A 9,202-nucleotide genomic window follows, 5' to 3' on the forward strand; every position below is an offset into this window, starting at 1 on the left:
GCGTGAACTGGGACTCGGTAATTATTCGGGCGCAATTATCGCCGACACGCATAGCATCGATCCTGGCAGCAGTCAAAGAACCGAAGCTAGACCGTGCAGTCACTGTAAAGCAGTTCCAGAAACTGTTAGGCCTCATGGCAGCTGCGTCAAGCATGGTACCTTTTGGCCTGCTGAACATGAGGCCATTACAGTGGTGGCTCAGAACGAAAGGGTTCTCCCCGAGGGGAAATCCACTCCGTACGATCAAAGTCAGGCGGCGATGCCTTCGTGCTCTGGTCGTGTGGAAAGATCCTGGGTTTCTGTCCCAGGGACCTGTGTTGGGAGCTCATGTTAGTCGCGTAACGCTAACGACAGATGCTTCCCTCACGGGGTGGGGTGCGACCATGAGTGGTTGTTCATCCCAGGGTCTATGGCAGAAACATCAGCGGCTATGGCACATAAATCGGCTAGAGATGCTCGCTGTGTTTCTTGCATTGAAACAGTTTCTGCCCGACCTCAGGGGCCATCATGTATTAGTCAGGACAGACAACACATCGGTGGTCGCCTACATAAACCATCAGGGGGGTCTGAGGTCCCGTCCCTTAGACAAACTGGCACGTCAGGTCCTCCTGTGGGCCCAAGGGAAACTGCTTTCCATCAGGGCAGTTTACATCCCAGGGGTCCAAAACCAGGAAGCGGACATCCTGTCGAGGCAGGGGCAGAGGCCCGGGGAATGGAGACTCCACCTCGAGGTGGTGGAGCTCCTATGGCAAAAGTTTGGGAGAGCAGAGATAGACCTGTTTGCTTCAGCAGAGAATTCTCACTGTCCTCAGTGGTTCTCTCTGTCTCATCCAGCCCCACTGGGGTTGGACGCCATGGTACAGGAGTGGCCGAGGCTGCCCCTGTACGCAGTTCCCCCGATTGTTCTGCTTCCGGGAGTTCTGGAGAGGGTACACCGGGACGGAGCCCTTGTACTTCTAGTGGCTCTGTACTGGCCGACCAGAATCTAGTTTTCAGACCTAATATCTCTCCTGGAAGGCTCTCCTATGGAGATTCCAACCAGGAGGGATCTCCTCTCTCAAGAGTTATGGAAACTGTGGGCCTGGCCTCTGAGGGGGCCAGGCTCCTAGAGGAGGGTCTCTCGACTGAGGTCGTAGAGACCATCCTGCACTCCAGAGCTCCATCCATGAGGAAACTGTACGCTCTGAAATGGAGCTGCTTTCCACACTCCTTTGGGTGGAGTGTCTTTGGGAAGACACCCTCTAGTTACACGTTTCCTCCGTGGAGCTCTAAGGTTGAGGCCGGTGGCTCATTCGAGGGTCCCGACTTGGGATTTGGCCATTGTTTTACGGGGCTTGTCTGAGCCTCCGTTTGAACCCATAGAGGAAGTATCAGGGAAATTCCTCACCCTAAAAACGATCTTTCTGCTGGCCATCTCGTCCCTTAAAAGGATAGGTGACATTCAGTCCTTGTCGGTAGGGCCCTCATGTCTAGAGTTTGCGCCTGGCATGGTGAAGGCTTTCCTTCACTCTAGACCATGATATATCCCCAAGGTTCCTACGAGCATGATATAGGACTTAAATGAACAAACCAAAGGCGATAGTGGCAAAAAAACACTGCATCAGGTGACGGAATGGAGAAATACATTAGAAATACTTTAGTCGGGGTGCCATTTCTCCTCTGGCCAATGAACGTACAGTGTATGATTATGATTCAGGCAGCATTACAGGTCAAAATCAGATTGGGATCATAACATTCAAAATATTTAATTCAGGTTCATCCGGCTAACTACAGTAACACTCGGGATAACAGAGAGACTAACAGTAGCGTAGATGCCACTCTTCTTATGATGTAACAAGTACATCAGGTGTTATGGGAAGTGTTCCCGGTTCCGGCTGACCTAGTTAATGCAGCCTAACAATCAGTCAATTGATCTGAATAATACAAATTGATAAACTTCTATGTGTATGCTATAGTAAAGAGATGCATTTTTAGTCTAGATTTAAACTGACTGAGTGTGTCTGCTTCACGAACAAAACTAGGAATACTGTTCCAGAGTTTAGGTGGTAAATAGGAAAAGGATCAGGTGTCTGCAGTTGATTTAGATATTCTAGGTATTATCAAATGGCCAGAGTTTTGAGAACACAATAAACGTGATGGTGTATAATGTGTTAAAGGTCCCGTTCTTTGCGTGTTTTCGAAGCTTTGATTATGTTTACAGTGTGCAATATAACATGAATTCATTTTTTGCGTGAAAAAAAACAACTGTATTTTTCATACAATTTACTTATCTGTACAGCGCTGTTTCCTCTGTCCTTAAAACGGCCTGATGATCTCCTTGTTCTATGAAGTCCCTCCTTCAGAAACACGTAACGAGTTCTGATTGGGCCAGCGCTTCCCGTGTTGTGATTGGACAGCAGCTTAGCGCACTTTGCCCGGAAAGGTCCCGCCTCTTACCATAACGGGGAGATGCAAGCGCTGAATGCACGCTCTTCTCCACGTGGGAGAGCAACAAGACCACGCACCCTATTTTGCGTGTTCTTGTGGGCGGAGGGTTAGTCAACAAACGGTTCTAGTGACGTCATTCCTGAAGGAAGTGCAGGGCTGTAGTCCAAACCGGCCATTCGCTGTAAGCTTTGAAAGAGAAATTCTGTTAAATAAAATATCTCGCTTGGAATTGAACTTTGAGCTTTATCATTTTACAGGTATTATTTATGCTCTAAAAGCAACATTTCACACTAACTAAAGTTTGAAAGATAAAATTGCGAAGAACGGGACCTTTAAGAGCTCACTCAAATACTGGGGAGCTAAACCATTTAGTGCTTTGTAAGTAATTAGCAAGAATTTAAAATGTATACAATCTTTAATAAGGAGCCAGTACAGTGTTAACAGAACCAGGCTAATATGGTCAGACTTCCTGGTTCTAGTAAGAACTTGAGCTGTTTTGTTTTGGACCAGCTGGAATTTGTGTATTAAGCTTGCAGGGCAACCACCCAGTAGAGTATTATAATAATTATGCCTTTGTCATTGAGAGCATATGTCATAGTTTAGACATATTTTAAGAAGTAAACATGTGGTTTAACAACAAGATGCTAGAAATGTGGCTTTTAAATGAAAGACTGGTATCAAAGAGAACACCCAGGTTCCTAATTGATGACGACGTAAAAACACTGTCTGACAATAAAACTGCCAAAAACACATAATACATTTACTAAACCTAAAATTAAACTGAAAACTGGAAATATAAAAATAAAAGCTAAATCAGAAGAATTAGAAACTGCACGTTTGAATTGCATGTTACTAATGAGGGAGATATGCAAAATGTGCAATGGTAGGGTTCCCAAAACAGGATTAGGAAACACTGATTTAACATAAGTTTATGATCTGGATTTTAGCTTTTGAACAGTCATATTTATCTCACCCCATAGACTTCCATTCAAACTGTAAATGCCATTTTGGATTGCTTTTACAGGACACAGCTGCTGTTGACAGAGTTAAAGTAAAACCTGAAATATTCCTCCATAAAAACAGTATGCTAAAAACGGTGTTTGGGTTGTGTAATGGCTAATTTTATATAGCTGTCTGAGTGGATTAGTATGCATGTCTGAAGCTGTCTGAAAAGATATCCGTTTCTGCCAACACTGTTTGAACAAATTACAGTGGGAAATTACATCTGTTTCCCCATAAAAAAAAATCATTGAGGTGTTGACATGATATATTTGAGTTCACAAAATATTACTTATGAGGCACATAAGGCCTGCCAATGTGTGGCACGGATTTCCAGGGAATAAATCATGAATATGTTTAGTAAACCATAAATGTGGCTAATTAGGCCAAGCATAAGAGTTTCCAATATAGTTTGGAAACTTATATATACTATATAACTATATTTACAAATTATTTATATTAAATTATTATATTTATTTTTTACAAAATATGATCATATTTCCATAAGAGTGCTAAACATTAATGTCAGCCATTTTTAAAGACCAAGAAGTTGTTGTTGTCGTGGTGACACCTCCAAACATTTGGTATCTTTGCAAAGCCCTGAATGTGCTCTATAAAGGACATCCTGACTCAAAACTGTGACGTGTGTGATGTCACAGAAACTCACTAAAATATAATGTCCACTACAGTGGACAAAAGTCTATTACTGGGTCCCAGGAGGATATATATATATATATATTTTTTTTTGTGCATTTATTCAGTATTATCCTGCTAAGAGAGGCCACAGCCACCAGGGAATACCATTTCCCTGAAAGGCTGCAACAATGCTTTGTTGGTACGTGTTAAAATCCTTATGAAAGGCAGGACCCAAGGTTTCAGAACATTGCCCAAAGCATCACACTGCTTCCACCGGCTTGCCTTCTTCCCATAGTGCATCATGTTGCCATGTGTTCCCCAGGCAAGTGACACACATGCACTCGGCCATCCATGTGATGTAAAAGAAAACATGATTCGTCAGACCAGGCCACCTTCTTCCATTGCTCCGTGGTTCAGTTCTGATGCTTCATTTTTCGTTGGTGGACAAGGGTCAGCATGGCCACCCTGACTGGTCTGCAGCTATTCAGCACCATACATAAGAAACTGTGATGCATTGTGTATTGTGACACCTTTCTATAAGAACCAGCATTAACTTCTAATTTGAGCTACAGTAGCTCGTCTGTTTGATCGGACCACACAGGCCAGCCTTTGCTCCCCATGTGCATCAATGAGCCTTGGCTGCCCAAAACCCTGTCACCGGTTCACCGCTGTTCCTTCCTTGGAGATATTGACCACTGCAGACTGGGAACACCCCACTAGAGCTGCAGTTCTGAAGATGCTCTGACCCAGGCATCTAGCCATCACAATATAGAACTTGTTAAACTCGCTCAAATCCTTACGTTTACCCATTTTTCCTGCTTCTAACACATCAACTTTGAGGACAAAATGTTCACTTGCTGCAGATATATCCCACCCACTAGGTGCCGTGATGAAGAGATAATCAGTGTTATTCACTTCACTTGTCAGTGGTCATAATATTATATATAGCAATTAGATTTATTAAATAAATCTGATGCTTTATATGCTTTATATATTACATTTTTTAGAAATGTATGGTCTAAATATGATGTTAATTATAATATATAAATATATTTGTATAAAATAATATGATAATACCTATAATAATTATAACAATAATAATTTTATATTCAAATAACATCAAATATCACAAGGACTTTTGACCCTAGAACCGCGTCAGAACACTACACAAGTTGTCTCAAATTACGCATGTCAAACCACACCCACTCCAAAATAACCCTTGTTGACAAGTCGTGTTTACCGCAATATTTAACTAACAAATTGGAGAGTGTGGAGGATATATTGCAAAAATGAGAGGCAAACACATCACAGACTAAATGTCAGATGTCAAACGGCCTGCCACGACCGAGTGCGTTTTGGGAAACTGATTTGAGATTGATCGTGACAGGAGTTAAATGACACTGAGCTCTGGTGACTTGAGCAACAATTCAGAAGCCTCGAGTTTTTGCCGTCATTCCAGTCCTTGTCTTTAGGGAACTCGCCGCCCATGACTTTCAATCCTGAGAATCTATAATGCTAGATATTGGACTGGGGATAAAACTGACAAACTTTCAATCAACGGGAGATGTTCTGAAAAAATAAATAAAAATAAATCACCAGTGTGCAGTTTTGTGATTATGTGCCTGGTAACAAAACTTTTTTTTGTGAAGTTTTTCCTCATGTTGCTCAACTTGTAGAGCGTTGCACGAGTAACTCAAGGTCACAGGTTCAATTCCAGGCAACATGCTAGTAAAATGTATACCTTCAAAATCACTGCAAGTGAGCAGCCATTTGCCATTATGTTATACTGTTTTTTTAACTGCTCATTTTGTGCACAAGAAGTGAGATTGGACTTCTGCAAGGTCTCTTTTAGATTGTGAACAACAAGGTGACCCTAATTCCCACCCCCCAAACCATTATAAATCGCCTGTGTAATGTTTGATCTGGCTGATTGCTAACAACCCTCCCGTCCAGGTGTCCCTGAACATGGGTTATTTCACCTTTAAATGTAATCATGCCATTAAATGTTTTACCCCCATTATAACCCCTTTGAAAACCAATGGCAAGTAAATGATAACGAGTTTTTTTCACTTAAGTTCAGTTACCGCATCTATTTGTTCTGCACTATTGAGTACTTCAAGTGCCTGTTATGCACTTGTGATTTGATGACTTGACAATTTATAATACAGAAAAATACCAATACTAAAATATATAAAATATAATATATAATTTCAAAATAATTCAAACATTTTACATTTGAATAATTCCATAAATTATTCCAAACAATACTTTGTGAGTTTGACGATCTGTTTATTTCAGTAAGAGCTCAATGCTGAATGGCAACATTTTTACAAACATAATGCATGGTATTTTGGTAATGCAATAGTGACTAAAAACCTTTGAGCTCATTAGAAAGAAAATCTTTTATTGATTTATATATTATTTTCTTCAAAACCATGTTCTCTGTGGAGAATATATATATATATATATATATATATATATATATATATATATATATATATATATATATATATATATATATATATATATATATATATATAGACAACACCCCAATGAGAAATATATTTAGACAGGAGTCAGGACAATGGACAGCACCACAAGATCAAAATGACCAGCACCCTAAACCTTCTAATGTCCAGACAACAATATGGACAGCTCCCTCAAAATCAAAATGACCAGACCGGTCCATGGACAGCACCCTAAACAGCAATATGTCCAGATGTCACTAAGACCAAAATGACCAGATAGCACCAAGGACACCACCCTAAATACAGTACACAAAAGAGCTTACAATGCTAAAATATGCCTGTCGAATGTCAGCAGCTTTAACAATGTAAAAGAAAAAAATACATAACAGCTCACAGCATGTCCGATGCAATTTTACACTGGGCTCAAGACGGCTCTGATGGACTCTTAGCAGTGTGATGTGGCGTGTAAAATCTCGAGCCTTTTCCAGGACAGTGGTCTTCTCTGAGTCTGCTGTTGTCTAGGTAAGTGAAGTGGGCAGTTTTAATAAGCCGGGACATCGATTCCTCCTGGTCTCTTCTCCCCTGCTCAATGAGGAAGCAAACAATCGAGCACTGTTCCCTTCACAACACCTTTCCATTCCATTAGCTCCACAGGACTCAACACGCATTTTCCTCCTCCTGCCACCTGAGGTGTCAAGAACAGAAATAATACGATCAAGCCAAGACTTCGAGCCTGTATATAAAGCTTTTTCTTTCTTTTTTTTAATGCAGCTGCTCTTTCGAAGAGTATTTTTGTCTTCCCATCAGATATTATTTGTAGCATTCCATGAGGGTGTGCTTTACAGACAAGGATTTTAAACAAGTAAAATGGAGCCTAGCATCTAATGGAGGATAGGAATTCTTAGCAAAGCATCACAAAAAAAAAAAAAAATGAAAACAACAAGAGGAGAGCTAGTTAGGTGTAGAGGTTATGTGACAAGAGCAGTTTACATTTGCTGTGTGTGTAAGGGGAGTTTGAGGTATGCATTTGTAGGTTGTGTCTTTGACAGAGGTTTCTATGTTTGTTTCAGGTCAGACTTTGATGTGATCCCTGCCCATGACCTGAATGTTAAATCAGACGCCTTCAGACAATTCATGCTGGCTTACATGCCAAGCACAGGGAAAAAATAAAACACACGCACGCATGCACACACGCAAGCACACATACACGCACACACACACACACACACACACACACACACACACACACACACACACACACACACACACACACACACACACACACACACACACACACACACACACACACACACACACATGTTGGTCTATGTGGTTTACAGGGACTCTCCATAGGCGTAATGGTTTTTATACTGTACAAACCGTATTTTCTATCCCCTTACACTGCCCCTGCCCCTAAACCTACCCATCACAGGAAACATTCTGCATTTTTACTTTCTCAAAAAAACATCATTTAGTATGTTTTTAAGGCCATTTGAATTATGGGGACATTTGATATGTCCTCATAAACCACATTTATAGAGTAATACCAGTGTAATACCCATGTAGTTATACAAATTTGTGTCCTCATAAACCACATTAACAGGCTCACACACACACACACACACACACACACACACACACACACACACACACACACACACACACACACACACACACACACACACACACACACGTTTGCTGACAGACTGCTTTTGTTATGCTTAGAGAATGTTAAGTATAACTGTTATACTCAGTGTATCTTTGCAAGTTGCAAATCCACACATGCAAGTAGATAGACAGACTGTCTGACAGACTGACACACTGACAGACAGATAGGTAGGTAGTCAGATAGATAGATAGATAGATAGATAGATAGATAGATAGATAGATAGATAGATAGATAGACAGACAGACAGACAGACAGACAGACAGACAGACAGACAGACAGACAGACAGACAGACAGACAGACAGACAGACAGACAGACAGACAGACAGACAGGCAGACTATTCTTATATCTGCCTGTCTTGTTATGTATTAATATAGCTGACTGACTGTCTGTTTATTATATAAGTGGAAAAACACCGAATGAACCTAGATCCATCTGGAATAACTTCCCTGTTTGTCTTCTGTTAATGTCACTGTGTAGACTCACATCAGGTGACATAGTTTGTTTTTTCCAGATAATATAGTGATATTCTGTGTCCACCACTGCTATTATCATCACCATTGTATAACATTGGTTCTCCCCGTCAGGCTATTGTACAGTAAATGTTCCATTATGAGGAACTCCAGAGGGTGTGAGGCCTTATCTTGAGCCCTTGAGTCAGAGTAGATAGACACACACCTCTCTAGGATAAATCCTTTGCACACTCCACTGGGGATAATGCAGAGATAAGATTTCCACGAGAAGTAAATCCCCTTCTTCAGCTTTTCTACACTTCAAAAGGGGCAAGAGTGGCATAAGGAAATATGACCAACAATATAACACCTAATGCAAAGGGAGAGAAATACACAGTGAAATTATTCAGTGATTTAAATATAGGCTGCAAAGTTAGATACGTTTAATTGCTTCATTTGGACAGTTCATACATAATAATTTGTTTAAACTGATTTATGGATCCATTTGAGTACCACATAAACCATAATTATAAAACCATGGAAAATTACATT

This window comes from Pseudorasbora parva, chromosome 14 (assembly GCF_024679245.1).
Source record: "Pseudorasbora parva isolate DD20220531a chromosome 14, ASM2467924v1, whole genome shotgun sequence".
NCBI lineage: Eukaryota > Metazoa > Chordata > Actinopteri > Cypriniformes > Gobionidae > Pseudorasbora > Pseudorasbora parva.